This window comes from Choloepus didactylus, chromosome 13 (assembly GCF_015220235.1).
Source record: "Choloepus didactylus isolate mChoDid1 chromosome 13, mChoDid1.pri, whole genome shotgun sequence".
NCBI classification, from domain to species: Eukaryota; Metazoa; Chordata; class Mammalia; order Pilosa; family Megalonychidae; genus Choloepus; species Choloepus didactylus.
In genome coordinates, this window is record NC_051319.1 from 28,520,388 (window position 1) to 28,535,763 (window position 15,376).

Below are 15,376 nucleotides of genomic sequence, written 5' to 3' on the forward strand. Positions count from 1 at the left end.
TTCATTGTAGTTCTCATATCCCTACCCCACTACTCATCATCTACTTTTACAAAGATCTCTTTATAAAACATAAAGAATACTTGCACAGTTTGATTAATTTGAACTCCACCCAAAACAGAGTAGCATATGAAATGAGTAGGTGAAATAGTATGTCTTTGCTTAATAAGTTGAAGACTTTCCCTCATTGTTTCAGCGAACTCTGTATTTGACTGCTAGCTGACAACAATGAACAGCTCAACAGATTTTGACTATTCTGTTCCCAAGATAACTCTTTATTTAATTGATATTTCATGACCTCTTTAAGAGCACAGCAGTCACTGACTCTGCAGGGCATGTTGTCTTCCCAGACTGCAGCAGGTTCCCTGAGTTTAACTGGCATAGATGCACCCAAGCATGGACACAGCAGATGGCAGACCACAGGGCACCTGGTATCTATTCCTAAGAATCACTGTGGAATCTTAATTTGTTCTTTACCTTGAACTTCTTCAAGGTAACTTTTGGTTAAATGAGGAATGTCAATAATAAGGAACAATGTCTTATTTCCTAAATCTTATCCTTAGATTAAAATGCTTTTATTAGGTCAATTTTAATCATTTATTAACTTATTCACTATTCACAGAGTTTCTAATATAGGCCAGGAAGCCATGTTCACAAATGCATGACGTTAACTTTAGGTAGTGGTAAGTATAGGGTGAATAAAAAGCAATTGGAAGGTAAATGGGAGGTGAATTCAATTGTAACAAATGTTCCAGACCAAGGCAAGGTGTTTGTAACAGGGTGGTATATGGGAATCTTGTCTTTTATGCGTGATTATTCTGTAAACCCACAACTTCTCTAATAAAGAAAAAAAAATAGCATTTCTTTTCTCTTTTTCTCAGTTTAGCAAATACATAGAATATCTGCCTCTTTCTCAGCAGGATAGAGGACTAACCAATGGGAATGCCATTATTCTGTCCACTTAACACTGAAATAACTTTTAGTTTGCTAAGCCTGCATTTTGAGAGATGTGCTGTAACATGGGGTTTATAGCCAAGCTCTTAAAAGACATTTGTAAGCAAGCAGTCAAGAGTAACATATCAAAAAGATGTGTAGTATCCACAGCTTTGCTTTAGTTGTAAACTGCATTCATTTATTAATCTTGTACAAATATTTCAACTGGAAGTTGTTTTGTCTATAGATTTGTGCCATTCATTAGAATGAGATGTGCTCTGCTGTTCTTGGCTCTGAACTTGATGGGGATGCAGATAAGTCCTTGGGCTCCAGCCTCTCGGGTGTTTGACTATCAAAGTAGTCAAGCTAATTGGATTTTACTGCAGTTGAAAAATATAAATTGTAGGACCATGTAATTGTTGTTTTTTAAACTATCATAAATTAATTTAAATTTAGTAGATCTGAAGTTCTTTTCTCAGAAATTTCAAAGCCTAAGGAAAAAAAAATTATGTCTTTATGTTTCTCATACTTAAAAGTTTAGCCTGAAATAATCAAATTTTAAAACAACAAATCTGATTTTACAGTGAATTATTTGTTACTCAGTTTTTAAGATTGGGGCCCATTCTTAAGAATCAAACAGAAAATTTGTTTTGTTGTAGATAATACATAGGAAAGGAGTTACCTTTGTCTCCCTGACTAAATTCCCCAATCAATAATTCTAATGGATTACTGTGTTTTTTTTTTTTATGTTTAAATACACATGTATTAGGAATGAAACTAACATAAATAAAAGAGATATCTAATGTAAGAGAAACAGTAGACATTGTGATTTCTCAAGGAAAAAAAACACTGTAATTAATAATCCTGTCATGAATTCTTTGTTACTCAACCAACACAAAGTAACATTAATTGCACTGGGAGAGCATAGCCAGGGCTAGAGGACGTGTCACTTATGGCAGGATCTTAATGGCAAGATGACCAACAGAAGGTGTGGACCGTGAAGTCCAGAATGCGCTGATCTAATGTATAGTCAGTTTATGAAATTTGAGCTCTTTTGTATTGAGAATGGGTGATTTCTTTGATGTATATACATGTACATATACATACACACTTATGAAATAGACCCCTTGCTGTTTTGTTGTTTGTGTATGTGTTTCAAAGAGGAAAATTTCGCAGCTTGGAAAAATAAAATTGAGTCCAAAGTGTCACTAGCATAAGGTTTAGCACATTTAAAGTCTTTTATTAATTTAATCCTGATGAAGAAAAGTTAACCTATTGAAGGAAAAGTAGAGTAAAAGCACTATTCATATTTAATGTTGATGTGGGGTTCAGGAGATCTAGATCTTATACTCCTACTTGCCAGTTGTTAATTTTGTGCCTGTTTCATCTTGAACAAAGTGTCTGGATATTAAAATGTGTGTTTCAATACTGTGTGATGGTAGCACAATGCTGTAAGTGTAATTAACAAAGCTGAGTATGAGCGTGGTTGAAAGAGGATGGCTGGAGTCGAGCATGTCACCAGAAGGAAAGCTTGAGGATAAAAACTGGGACTGTATAACAGCAAAACCTAGAGTGGAAAATGATGGTGGTAAATTGTACAAATATAAGAAAGTTTTTACATGAATGAGAACAAATGTACGCCCTATTACAGGTGTTGATATTAGAGTGGTATATGGGAAAGAAATAAAATTAATGAAAACCAAGGTCTATAGTTAACAGTAACATTGTAATATTCTTGCATTGGTGGTAAGAAAGGCACTATACCAAAGTGAAATGCCAATAATAGGGGTATATAAGGGTATGGGATTTTTTTCTTCAGAAGAAATGAGAATATTTTCATATAAACTGTAGTGGTGAATGCATAACTGTACGATTATACCAAGAGCTATTGATTGTACACTTTGGATGGATTGTATGGTGTCTGAATAAAGCTGTTTAAGAAAATAACAGGGGAGGATAAGTGGTATGGGATATTTTGGGTTTTCTGTTTTTAGTTTTATTTTTTGGAGTAATGAAAATGTTCTAAAATTGATTGTGGTCATGAATAAAAAAACTTTTAAAAATGTATCGTTAGATATATATAATGTACACATATTTTAGAATTAAATCCATTAAATGAGGAGCCAAAGTACAGCAGGCTTAGTGCTTAGCACTGTGCCTAGCAAAACATACTCAATAAATATTAAATTTTATTAATAGCCAAATTTTCACCTTTTTGTACCCCAAAAAAGGAGTTGGACATTCTGCATTCTACTATTTCATTGTCAAACCAGTACTAAATCAACTTGGAAAAAAGTTCTTACTCATGTGCAGTTAGCAGCAAGGAAATAAAAGGGGTGGAGGTGGGGGACGAAGTAAGAGAAATAACATTTATATTCCCTTCCTAGCATATCCCAGAACATAAAATTTATATTCTTCTACATTTAATGGCTTTATCCATTTAAGCATCCAGATCTTCCTGTTTTGAGGGCTGTGGTTTTGCCTATGAGGCCACCTTTTGATTGTGTTCACTTAAAATGACAGGGCAAGAAAGCATTTTTTCCCCTTTTGCCTTTCCTTTAGAGTACATGTGGATAGGAACAGCATACCAATAGAACCTACCACTGTAGGAGAGGGAAATGGGGATTCAGGGATGACCCCCACAACTTACAAAACCCCATAGCAATAGTGTGGATATGGTTAGTGATTGTCACTCCCTGTTCACCCAGACCTGTTGCCCTTAACCTGACTTTTCCCAGGTTTGATTGCCTTTGCCTTTATCCAGCTTTCCCCAGGCCCAGCAGGATCTTTTTTTTTTTTAATTCATTTTTATTGAGATATATTCACATACCATGCAGTCATACAAAACAAAGCACACATTCAGTTGTTTACAGTACCATTATATAGTTGTGCATTCATCAGCAAAATTAATTTTTGAAATTTTCATTACCACACACACACGAATAATAAGAATAAAAATTAAAGTGAAAAAAGAACAATTAAAGTAAAAAAGAACACTGGGTGCCTTTTTTTTTCTTCCCCCATTTTTCTTCTCATCCATCCATAAACTAGACAAAGGGAAGTGTGATCCATATGGCTTTCCCTATCACATTGTCAACCCTCATAAGCTACATTTTTATACAATTGTCTTCAAGATTCATGGGTTCTGGATTGTAGTTTGATAGTTTCAGATATTTACTGCTAGCTATTCCAATTCATTAGAACCTAAAAAGGGTTGTCTATATTGTGAGTAAGAGTGCTCAGAGTGACCACTCGGTTCCTTTTGGAATCTGCCACTGAAGCTTATTTCATTTCCTTTCACATCCCCCTTTTGGTCAAGACCACCAGGATCTTAAACATAAGATGAAATTTTTCTAGTGAGTAAAATTGCTTGACATGTCCACTAAGAAAAACTCGACTTCTGCATAAGCACGTGCAGTGTTGCTTTTGTAAATGTTCCAAGTTTCTTACTCACAGAAGTGCATTTCTATGTATTAATCTCTAAAAAGACCATAAAATTTAATGTGAATTTCAAGTTAATTTCCTTCTGTCATATTTGAATATTTGGTGATGAAGAGCCTTTGCAAGAAAATAGAAAATAATGGATAATGCTTTCTGTCTAAAACTAGAACATGAGAGTTTCTAATGAGCTCAGTTACTAGGCTTGGGTCAAGAAATCAAGGATTCTGGCAGTTGAATCACCATTTCTTAGTCCTCAGTATTCATTCCATAGCCTTAATTAGTAAGCATATTTCAGTTTAGTGCCTACATTTCAAATTGGTTAAGGAAATTAGTTTTTAGAGCTTTATAAACACTTGAGTCATTGCCATATCCTCACTTTCATACCACTGGGATTTGGTATACTGAAATATTATCATTGTTAGTAAAAGGTTTCACAGAATAATAGGTTAATGTTTTCAACATGTTTGATTTTCAAGCATGCTTGAATAAATTTAAATGCTGGTAACTAGTTGAAAGTAACTGAACCAGAGGAATTGAGGATGGTGTCACTGATTCTTTGAAATCGGTATGGTTAAAGATTAAAATGGACTCTGCTGCTGCCTGTCTTTTCTTATGTAATTATAAAGTCCAGGGGCCACATGTGACATAGAAAAAATTAGCTTCTGCAAAACTGGTTTCTTTTTCAATTTTCTTTAAATAGTTTCATGATCATACATTGTTTGCAAAGTAAATGAAACAGCTGAAATTCCTGGATACTTGGTTTTAGCAGAAATAGATACCTAGCTCGCTGGCAGACAAAACACTGCTTTGTCCACCTATAATGATGATTCATTATTCTGTCCCAGGTCGGCCCCAGACCTTTGGAACAGTGTTTCCATCTATCTAGTTAGGGAACAGATCACTCTACATACCCCTCTGGGGTTATGTTCTTTACCCCATCTGGCCCTTCGTAGGTAAACATCCCCTACCTGGCCAAAAGCAACAAGTTTGAAACAACTTGCCAAATCTGGAAACCTGTTAACAGTGGGCCTCTTTCTGGACCGGAGCCTGCATTCCGTGATTCCCAGGGTCAAACTCTTGACCACTTTCTTTGCCGGCTGAATCTGAGCCTTGACTTCAATGCCCATGTAATGCATGACTTCTGACATTCCTCTCTCTTCCTTACCCCATCCCTCTTTCTTAGCACCCTACCACTAATCTTTATACTCTAGACACTTTATATTTTTCTCCTTTCCTTGGATGGACTTCTTGGTTTTCTCTAGGCCTGTTTTTCCAACCTAGTATATCTTCCAGACTCCCAATGTTCATCTGCCCCCCCTTACCCACCCTGGCTGTTCTACCTCACCTGACTACTCTGGTAAGAGTGTTCAGAGCTGGGTGGTTTGGGGCCCGCTAATGTTCTTCCACTGCCTCATGGGCCTCATCAACCTTGTCCTGTCTACCTGGGTTAGGACCCCTTGCTTCCAGTACTTTAGGAGAGAGAGTTCTTGCTATAAGAATTTGTCCTAACTGATTTCTCTGGTTTCCTTTCTTTTATTCAACTAATCCTTGGAATTTGCACACCACAAACTTCATGTTAACTACAATATAAGAATGAAACATACTTATTTCATACAGTGTTTAAGTAGAGTTTTACCATGTCCCCCATTCTAGATTTCACTCCACTGTCTTGTTTAATCTAACATGTAATAGAAGCTGAACAATAAATAGAATGAAATAACTTTACTGGCAAAAAGTAATACTCTAGAATTTTCTACACATCCTCCATTTCGATAAGGATTTAATAGTTCTCTTCAAGGCATTTTTTGAGTGCCCAGTCTTCTACATATAGATTACTGTTATCCCTTTCTTTGCTTGAGATCTGTGTTTCTCACACATTAATGTGCATATGAGTTTGTGTACAAAACCAAATAAACTGATACATACCTTGTACTTTTTGGGCAACTTAAGGGATTTTCAGGGCTGATTTTGACCACTTGCTATTCCATCTTTGGGACCAACTATAGAACTGATGGCTACACATTCCTGTCTTCATCATCATAAAATGTAACTCTACTCTGGCCAAATGGGAGAGAGAGAGATGAAAGGTCTGTGAAGAAAAATAACTTTTATTGATAAAAGTAAAAGTCGAAGCACATTGTAAAATGTGACCCAAATTGACCATTTCTATCAATTTTCCTGGGACAGTCCTGGTTTGAAACTTTTGTCCTAGCATAGTTACTGATAATGCCTCCTCCGACTCTCAAATGTGTCCTGGGTTGGATGATAAATTAGATAGTCACTCTCTCCTTGGGTCACAGGGGGCTTGCAAATATGTTTTGTTTGGTCTGTCACTGAATTATCTTTTTAAAATTTAATTCCCATTGTTTAAGCCAACCCATTGCATGGCATTTGCTTTATCAGCAAGGATACCAAAACACTTGGGAAGTTCATTGTGTGATATACATTTCCAAAAGAGTTGTGGAGATATTGACCATCTGTATCTTTCTTACTTAGCTACCAGCTCTGTCAATGGTGGAAAAGGTATATGTGGCAAACATTTGTGCTGATGAAGATACCTACTGACTCTGGGATTCGGATGGGGGCCCTTTCTCCTCCACTTACCACAGCTATTTTGAGAGGCATTTTGGTACCTGTAACATATTTCCCTCCTTGTTTTCTCTTTTTCCATAATTTCTCCCCTGCTCTTTTCCCACACATGCAGTGTTGGTGAATATGTCTCATTCTTCGGAAGGAACATACTCACCCATAGCTGTAGGCTGACTCTGTGTGTCGAGCTCTCCATAGAGCAGCAAATGCTTACTGTTATAATCTTAAAGATGAATCTGGAAATGCTTATATTGTACTACTTTGTTTGTTCTGTCATCAGGGAAATCACTGTGATGTTTTTTCTCCAAATATAAATTCCTGTCATTCAATTCAATAGCCAATTCCCTTAGCTAAAAGAAGAAAGGTGATTAAACTATCTATGCATTGCCAGCTCTGAGTGTTGCATGAAGTAGCAGTTAACAGATTTTGTTTAGAGAAGCAGCAGGAAGTTCAATATTGCCTGGACCAGAGAGCAAGGGAGAGAATGGGGGGAGATGGATTTAGAGAGAGAGAGAAGTGTATGAGAAACAGCTTGGGTTTTATTTTAAGTGTATTGAGAAATCATTATAAAGATTTGACTGCTGGCTAAAGGATAGAAGTGGGGGGCACTGGGGAATAATGGAAGCAACGAGAACACTTGAGAGGCCTTTACAGGAGTCCAGGTGAATGATGGTGGTGACTTGAATTTGGGGAGTAGTAGTGAGGAAAAGAGGTTTGTGATTTGCATTATGTTTTGAAAGTAAAGACAATAAGATTTGCTGTTGGAATGGATGTTGAATTTAAAGAAACGAGAGGAGTCAAAGAAGACTCCTGGTTTGAAATCATTCAATCTTTACTGATTTCTTTTCCTCAACACACCAATTCTCCTTCCTTTAAGAAACCAACTTTGAGCCATTCTACATTACTCAGTTGCTTCTCATTTTTCTCCTTTCTGTCATCATCCACCTTTGGCAGCTTCCAGATTATACGTGTTTTGTGAACTTTCTAACAGATTTTGAAATCCTTGCTCTTTCAGAAAACTCTTCTGATTGATCAGAGACCAAACTATTTCCACATAGTTTATTCAGTTGAGTGGAAGGCTTTCCATAGTTATTCTGTCTTCAATTCAGTTATATATGTTGTCTCCTTGCTACATTGTATTTACCTTTTATCCAAGAACTACTAATGCTTCTATTTCCATTTATGTATTTGCCCTGAAAGTTTTAATTCCATGTCTCAATACGTATGTAGCCCTATAAATGTCTTATCTTTGATTTTTAACACCTAGAGGGCAATTCCTGCCTTCTATTTGTGCAATTAAGTTCTAAATAAGTATATTTATAATGATGATAACATTTTTGTTTCTGGTGTAATGGCTGAATCATATAAGTAATCTGACTTTTTTCTGCCCATATTTAGGTCACGATAATGGTATCTTTTAGAACACCTATTTTTTTTTTTTTTTTTTAGTAAGCAACACTGTGCTTTCATTTATTTAGTGCTGGCCTCTTTAGCACTCTGAGTTTACTAAGATCTTCATTATGCCGTCATCAGATATTTGCCATTCTGCAACTATGTGCACCTCTTTCCCAATACTGGAAAGTCACCTTTGTGTTAGAAACAATTTGGAAAGGGATGGAAAATCCCTTATTTTAAGGAAAAATTGTAGCCCATTGTAGTAATGTCTACAATTTTCATTTAGTTGACTTTAATAACATGTTTTTATGAACCGTATTAGCAAGGGGAATTAATTTCCTTTTAGCATCACGATGGACTTTTAGAAACCAAGGATGATTTGTTTGCTTTGTGTCTAAGATCAACGAAGTTAAGAATGGAAAAATCCTGTTAGATCATAAGCGGCTGTTCCCTTCCCCACTGCAGGATTACTCACTACAGTATATTTCCTTATCTTTGTTCTTTTTAATAACATTCTTCCTGTATTCACTTGAAAGTCAATTACTTCAAAATATTTCCATGAAATTATAATATGCATGCAAGATTTCAGATAGAGATAAATTCCTTATGTTTGTTTTATAGTATACACCAAAGTTACTTTTTAAAAAATATTGAGCAATGTTTATCTTTTTCAACAGGGAAATTTATACTAGCTCTACACAAGTTTAAATAATAGTATTTCCTTTTTTCTTGAGTAACTTTCACTTTTATTTTGGGTAGTGTTTGGAACATACTATGTACTGTGGGTCATTTGTCAGATATACTTTATGAAAAGTAATTAGAATGTGCCTTAAACCAACACACAAGTAGATAAGTGTTCATTTTCTTTTTTTCATTTCCATCTTTTTAATGTAAAAAAGGGCAGAACTGGGAGATTCACAATCCATGGAAGTATGAATAACTTGAATAATAAATTAAGTAATTTATATTCTCAAATAATTTGGAGATGCACATCTGAACCTCCCAAACCTTTCAGCAGGTGACTTCTTCTTGTGATCCCTAATTCCCAGATGATAATCCAGGTAAGACTTAATTGCTGACTTTTTCAAAGTTATACATTTAAAATATATTACTAGTAAATACTCTAAACAATTAATGTGCAAATTAGCCATTATGAAGTCTTTACTAATCATCTGAACAGTGCCGCTCTTCACATTTCTCTATTCAACCTAATGGTATGTGTATTTTGAATTCTTCTCAAAGATAATTTGAAAATCAACCAACTTTTAAAACAAAACAGGTAACCTTGGAAAAGAAAAGTAAGCCTAAATTTTACGTATCATTTTGGTTGTATTCACAATTGTCTTATTATAAGTCCCTGATTAAATAATTACTTAAATTAATAAATATTAATTTATTAATAATTAATTAATTAATTATTGCAGACTCCACAGAATTTAGTAATTTGCAACTTTAAAACTGGCCACGTCTCATCAGTACCTCCAAGATGAAGTCAAAACTCCTTAACTCAGCATATGCTCTGGCACCGAGCTGTTCAGTCCCACTTCCATCCTTCCTTGTTCTCACGCCTTCTCTTGTCCCCAGCCTGAAACTCCATTTGTCTCACATCTTTGCCCATGTGGGCCCTGCTGCCTGTTGCAGCTTCTCCCCTTTCTTTGCCTGATGAATTACAACTCAGCAGTCTTTCCAGACCTGACTAGGAGATTGTTAAATAGCTTCTATTCTCTGAGGTTTTCTAAGGCAAAGATGGTATTTTACTCATGTCTGTATCTCTTCTCTGTGCTGGGTGTTCAGTAGTAGGCACATATAAGAGTTATGGAATTTGTGAGTAAATTAATAAATGAATGTTATGGTAATCTACCTAGTAGGTGGATAGTAATCAATGTTTCATGACTAGTGTTCAATATCCTTAGTCTGTTCCTTTATATTTCATACAAGTGATGAAATCTATACCTATTGTATTTTGGTACAGAAGTCTTTTGTCATTCACCTTTACTTTGAAATCAATGGTATATATTTATTACAATACCATTCTGGTTTGCTAATGCTGTTATGCAAAATACCAGAAATAGATTGGCTTTTATAAAGAAGGTTTATTTGGTTATACAGTTACAGTATTAAGGCCGTAAAGTGTCTAAGATAAGGCATCAACAATAGGGTACCTTCACTGGAGAAAGGCCATTGGCATCTGGAAAACCTCTGTTAGCTGGAAAGGCACATGGCTGGTGTCTGCTTGCTCCCAGGTTGTGTTCTAGCTCTTCTCTCAGCTCCTGTGCATTCTTCAAAATGTTGCTCTTGGGGTATTTGTCCTCTCTTAGCTTCTCTGGAACAAAAGTCTCCTTTCAGAGGAGAACCTAAGATGGTGGCTAGGTGAGACAGGGCAAAAAAAACACCTCCGTGAAAAATACTAGACAAAAGCCAGAAGGTGACCGAGAACATCAGTTCCAGCTATGCACCAGCCGGACAAGTTCTGCTAAATCTACAGGGACCATGCATTTGGTGGAACTGGAACTCTGCATTCTGAAACGAGTGAGTGAGCCAGTTGAAAGCCCTGTGGCCGTGCTGTGGTGTGGTGAAACCATGGGTTGGCTTTTGGAGACAGACTAGTTCTTTCTTTAAAAAAAAACCAAAAAACTGGGAGTGGCTGTGGTTCTGACGGTGAGAACCGCGCAGTGAAGCATGGCAGGAGCAGGCTGGGCCAATGTCTCGGTGTCTGGCATGGAGGATAGCCCACTGCTGATTGTTCTGGGGTCAGGGGGACAGAGGGGAGCCAAAAGGAGAAAGAAACCACGCCCCCTGCAGCCATCTCCCTGGCGGGCTGGAGATGCTTCTGCCCAGGCTGGAGCTATAGCCCAGAGCCGGGCCAAAGGTCCCAGTATGACAGGGAGTGATTCCCACAGCACTGCACACAATATCAGCCATGGACAGTGGCCTTTAGTGCACACACAGCTAATTGTCCTGGAGCTGGGAAGGTGGAACTGTGAGATAATGGGAAAATTAACACGCCCCGTTCAAACATCTTTAAATCAGGCTGGGAACGCCCCTGCACGGCCTGGTGGCCCAGGGCTTCCCTGGTGGGCCGGTGCACACTTGTGATGTGGCACAACCTTCCCTCAGCAGAGGTCCTGGAAGAGCATGGCTGAGAAGGGGGCCCCACTCAGAAATCGTAGGGATCCTACACCAATACCAAGGACTTGTGGGTCAGTGGCAGAGACAATTTGTGGCAAGACTGAAATGAAAGCTTAGACTCTTGCAACAGCCTTAAATCTCTGGGAGAACCTAGGAAGTTTGACTATTAAAGCTGCCCTGCCTCCCTAACCACCCAGATACATACCCCACATTTAGGGTGGACAGCACCAACAACACACCCAAACTTAGTGCACCAGTTGAACCCCACAAGAATCAGATCCCCACACACCACAAAGACAAAGTTGGGGAGAACTGACTTGAGGGGAATAGGTGACTCATGGATGCCATCTGCTGGTTAGTTAAAGAATGTATATGCCACCAAGCTGTAGATCTGACAAATTCGAGATTGGTATTTTTTATATCCTGAAAAAACCCTATCAAGTAAAGCAAATGCCAAGAGGCCAAAAACAACAGAAAATCTTAAAGCATATGATAAAACCAGATGACATGGAGAACCCAAACCCAAACACCCAAATCAGAAGATCAGAAGAGACACAGTACTTGGTGCAATTAATCAAAGAACTACAGACAAACAATGAGAGCACAGCACAGGATATAAAGGACATGAAGAAGAGCATGGCACAGGATATAAAGAACATAAAGAAGACCCTAGAAGAGCATAAAGAAGAAATTGCAAGAGTAATTAAAAAAATAGAAGATCTTATGGAAATAAAATAAACTGTTGGCCAAATTAAAAAGACTCTGGATACTCATAATACAAGATTAGAGGAAGCTGAACAACAACTCAGCATCCTCAAGGACCACAGAACAGAAAATGAAAGAACAAAAGAAAGAATGGGGAAAATTCAAAAAAATTGAAATGGATCTCAGGGATACAATAGATAAAATAAAACGTCCAAATTTAAGACTCATTGGTGTCTGAGAAGGGGAAGAGAAAAGTAAAGGTCTACAAAGAGTATTCAAAGAAATTGTTGGGGAAAACTTCCCAAACCTTCTACACAATATAAATACACAAAGCATAAATGCCCAGTGAACTCCAAATAGAATAAATCCAAATAAACCCACTCCAACACATATTCTGATCAGACAGTCAAATACTGAAGAGAAGGAGCAAGTTCTGAAAGCAGCAAGAGAAAAGCAATTCACCACATACAAAGGAAACAGCATAAGACTAAGTAGTGACTACTCAGTGGCCACCATAGAGGCGAGAAGGCAGTGGCATGACATATTTAAAATTCTGAGAGAGAAAAATTTCCAACCAAGAATACTTTATCCAGCAAAGCTCTCCTTTAAATTTGAGGGAGAGCTTAAATTTTTCACAGACAAACAAATGCTGAGAGATTTTGCTAATAAAAGACCTTCCCTACTTCAGATACTAAAGGGAGCCCTACCATCAGAGAAACAAAGAAAGGAGAGAGAGATAGAAATTTAACAGACGTATATAGAACATTACATCCCAAATCACCAGGACACACATTCTTCTCTAGTGATCATGGATCCTTCTCCAGAATAGACCATAGGCTGGGGCATAAAAGAAGCCTCAATAAATTAAAAAAAAAATTGAATTTATTCAAAGCACATTCTCTGACCACAATGGAATACAAATAGAAGCCAATAACCATCAGAGACTTAGAAAATTCACAAACACCTGGAGGGTAAAAATGAGGGGGAGATGAAAACATTCCTGGATAATCAAAAGCTGAGGGACTTCATCACCAGTAGATCAGTCCTATGAGAAATGCTAAAGGGAATTGAGCAGGCTGAAAGGAAGAGACACTAAACAATTGACTGAAACCACATGAAGAAATAAAGATTTCCAGTAAAGATCACATGGTAAATATAAATACCAATATTACTGTATTTTTGATTTGTAACTCCACTATTTAGTTCCTACAGGATCTAAAATACATAAACTGTAATGACAAGTCAGTAGTTTCGGACTCAATATAAAATATGTAATTTTTGACAAGAACTACATAAAGGAGGGGCAATGGAGGAGTTTAGGAACATAGTTTACGTGTCGTATTGAAGTTAAGTTTGTATCAAAGAAAAACAAGATTGTTATAGATTTAAGAGGTTAAATTTAAGCCCCACAGTAAACACAAAGAAAGTATCAGAGAATACGACCATAGAGATGAAAAGTAGAGTATGGGTTATGAGAAGTGGGGGAAGGGGCAATAGGGAGTTAAGAAATGAGTGTAGGGTTTCTGTTTGGGGTGAAAGGAAATTTCTAGTAATGGATGGTGGGAAGGTGATATCATTACAACGCTCTAAATGTGATTAATCCCACTAATGGAATGCTAGGTAGGGGTTGGAATGGGAAGATTTATGCTGTATATATGTTTCCACAATTGAAAAAAAAAAAAAATAAGACAGTCTAAATAGATAATGACAATTAAATGCCAAGGATGATCCTGGATGGGATCTTAGGATGGAGGAGAGGAGGCTCAAAGGGGCACAGTTGGGACGTAAGGGAAAAAAAAAAAAAGGAAATATAGAATGTAAGCTTTGTATCAATGTTGAATTTCTTGAACTTCTTAGCTGCGATTAATGGGATTGCATAAAAGAATGTTCTTATCTTCTTGACCAAAAGGGGGATGTGAAAGGAAATGAAATAAGCTTCAGTGGCAGAGAGATTCCAAAAGGAGCCGAGAGGTCACTCTGGTGGGCACTCTTACGCACAATATAGACGACGCTTTTTTAGGTTCTAATGAATTTGGGTAGCTGGTGGTGGATACCTGAAACTATCAAACTACAACCCAGAACCCATGAATCTTGAAGACAATTGTATAAAAATGTGGCTTATGAGGGGGGACAGTGGGATTGGGGGGGGCTATAGGGATCACACTCCCATTTGTCTAGTTTGTGGATAGATGAGTGGAAAGGTGGGGGAAGGAAACAAACAAACAGACAAGGGTGCCCAGTGTTCTTTTTTACTTTAGTTGCTCCTTTTCACTTTTATTATTATTCTGGTTATTTTTGTGTGTGTGGTAACGAGGGTGTCGGGGATTGATTTTGGTAATGAATATACAACTACGTAATGGTACTGTGAACAATCAAATGTACAATTTGTTTTGTATGACTGCATGGTATGTGAATATATCTAAATAAAATAAATAATAATAAAAAAAGAATGTTCTTGTTCATGGGAATTGTAGATGTGAATTATATTGTTTGTTCAAGGATGTATGCAGCTTGCTCTCATATGTTCAGAAGACAGCAATAGATGATGGATGATAGGGAGGGAGGGAGGGAGGGAAAGAAAGAAATGGTGTGACAGGATGTTATAGTTGGTGGCTCGGGGTATGGGGGAGGAGGGCCGGGCTATGCTGGAGTTCTGTGTATGGGTTTTGTATTGTTTTTGCAACTGTTTCTGTAAGTTTGAATTTATTTCAAAATAAAATTTAAAAAAATTAAAAAAAAAAAAAAATCTGCTTTCAAAGGCTGTCTCCAAAATGTCTCTGTTAGTTGCAGTTCCTCTCTTAGATTCTGTGTGTTCTTCAAAGTGTCCCTCTTGGCTGTAGCAAGCTCGCTCCTACTGTCTGAGCTTATATAGTGCTCCAGTAAACTAATCAACGCCCATGCTGAATGGGGGGGCCACACCTCCATGGAAATGATCTAATCAGAGTTATCACCTACAGTTGGGTAAAGGTCACTTCTCCATGGAAACACTCAAAGAATTATAATCTAATCAACACTAATATGTCTGCCCACACAAGTTTGCATCAAAGGTAATGGTGTTTTGGGGGACATGATCTATTCAAACTGGCGCAAATACTCTAAGGTAAATTACCTTTTCTTGTTATATAAACTTTCAGTATTTACCAATAGTAAAGTTTTCACTTCTCTCCAATTGTTTCAGAAGGTACAG

General features: G+C 37.2%; 1 protein-coding gene and 1 long non-coding RNA gene across 3 annotated transcripts in view; one reads left to right on the forward strand and one right to left on the reverse strand.

The window, feature by feature from the left end:
• The window catches only part of LOC119508216, a 37,695-nt gene extending 27,738 nt beyond the window's left edge, over nt 1–9,957 (reverse strand). Inside the window, exons 1-3 of one of the 2 annotated variants that reach the window (XR_005211429.1) lie at nt 9,835–9,957; nt 6,298–6,460; nt 1,126–1,421 (exon numbers count right to left, since the gene is read on the reverse strand). This is a non-coding gene — a long non-coding RNA (uncharacterized LOC119508216). Of the gene's footprint in view, nt 1–1,125; nt 1,422–6,297; nt 6,461–9,834 lie in introns of those variants that run through there. The other variant, XR_005211428.1, reaches the window with a different exon arrangement.
• The window catches only part of ADGRV1 (adhesion G protein-coupled receptor V1), a 635,274-nt gene that overhangs the window by 313,079 nt on the left and 306,819 nt on the right, over nt 1–15,376 (forward strand). The window lies entirely within an intron of this gene.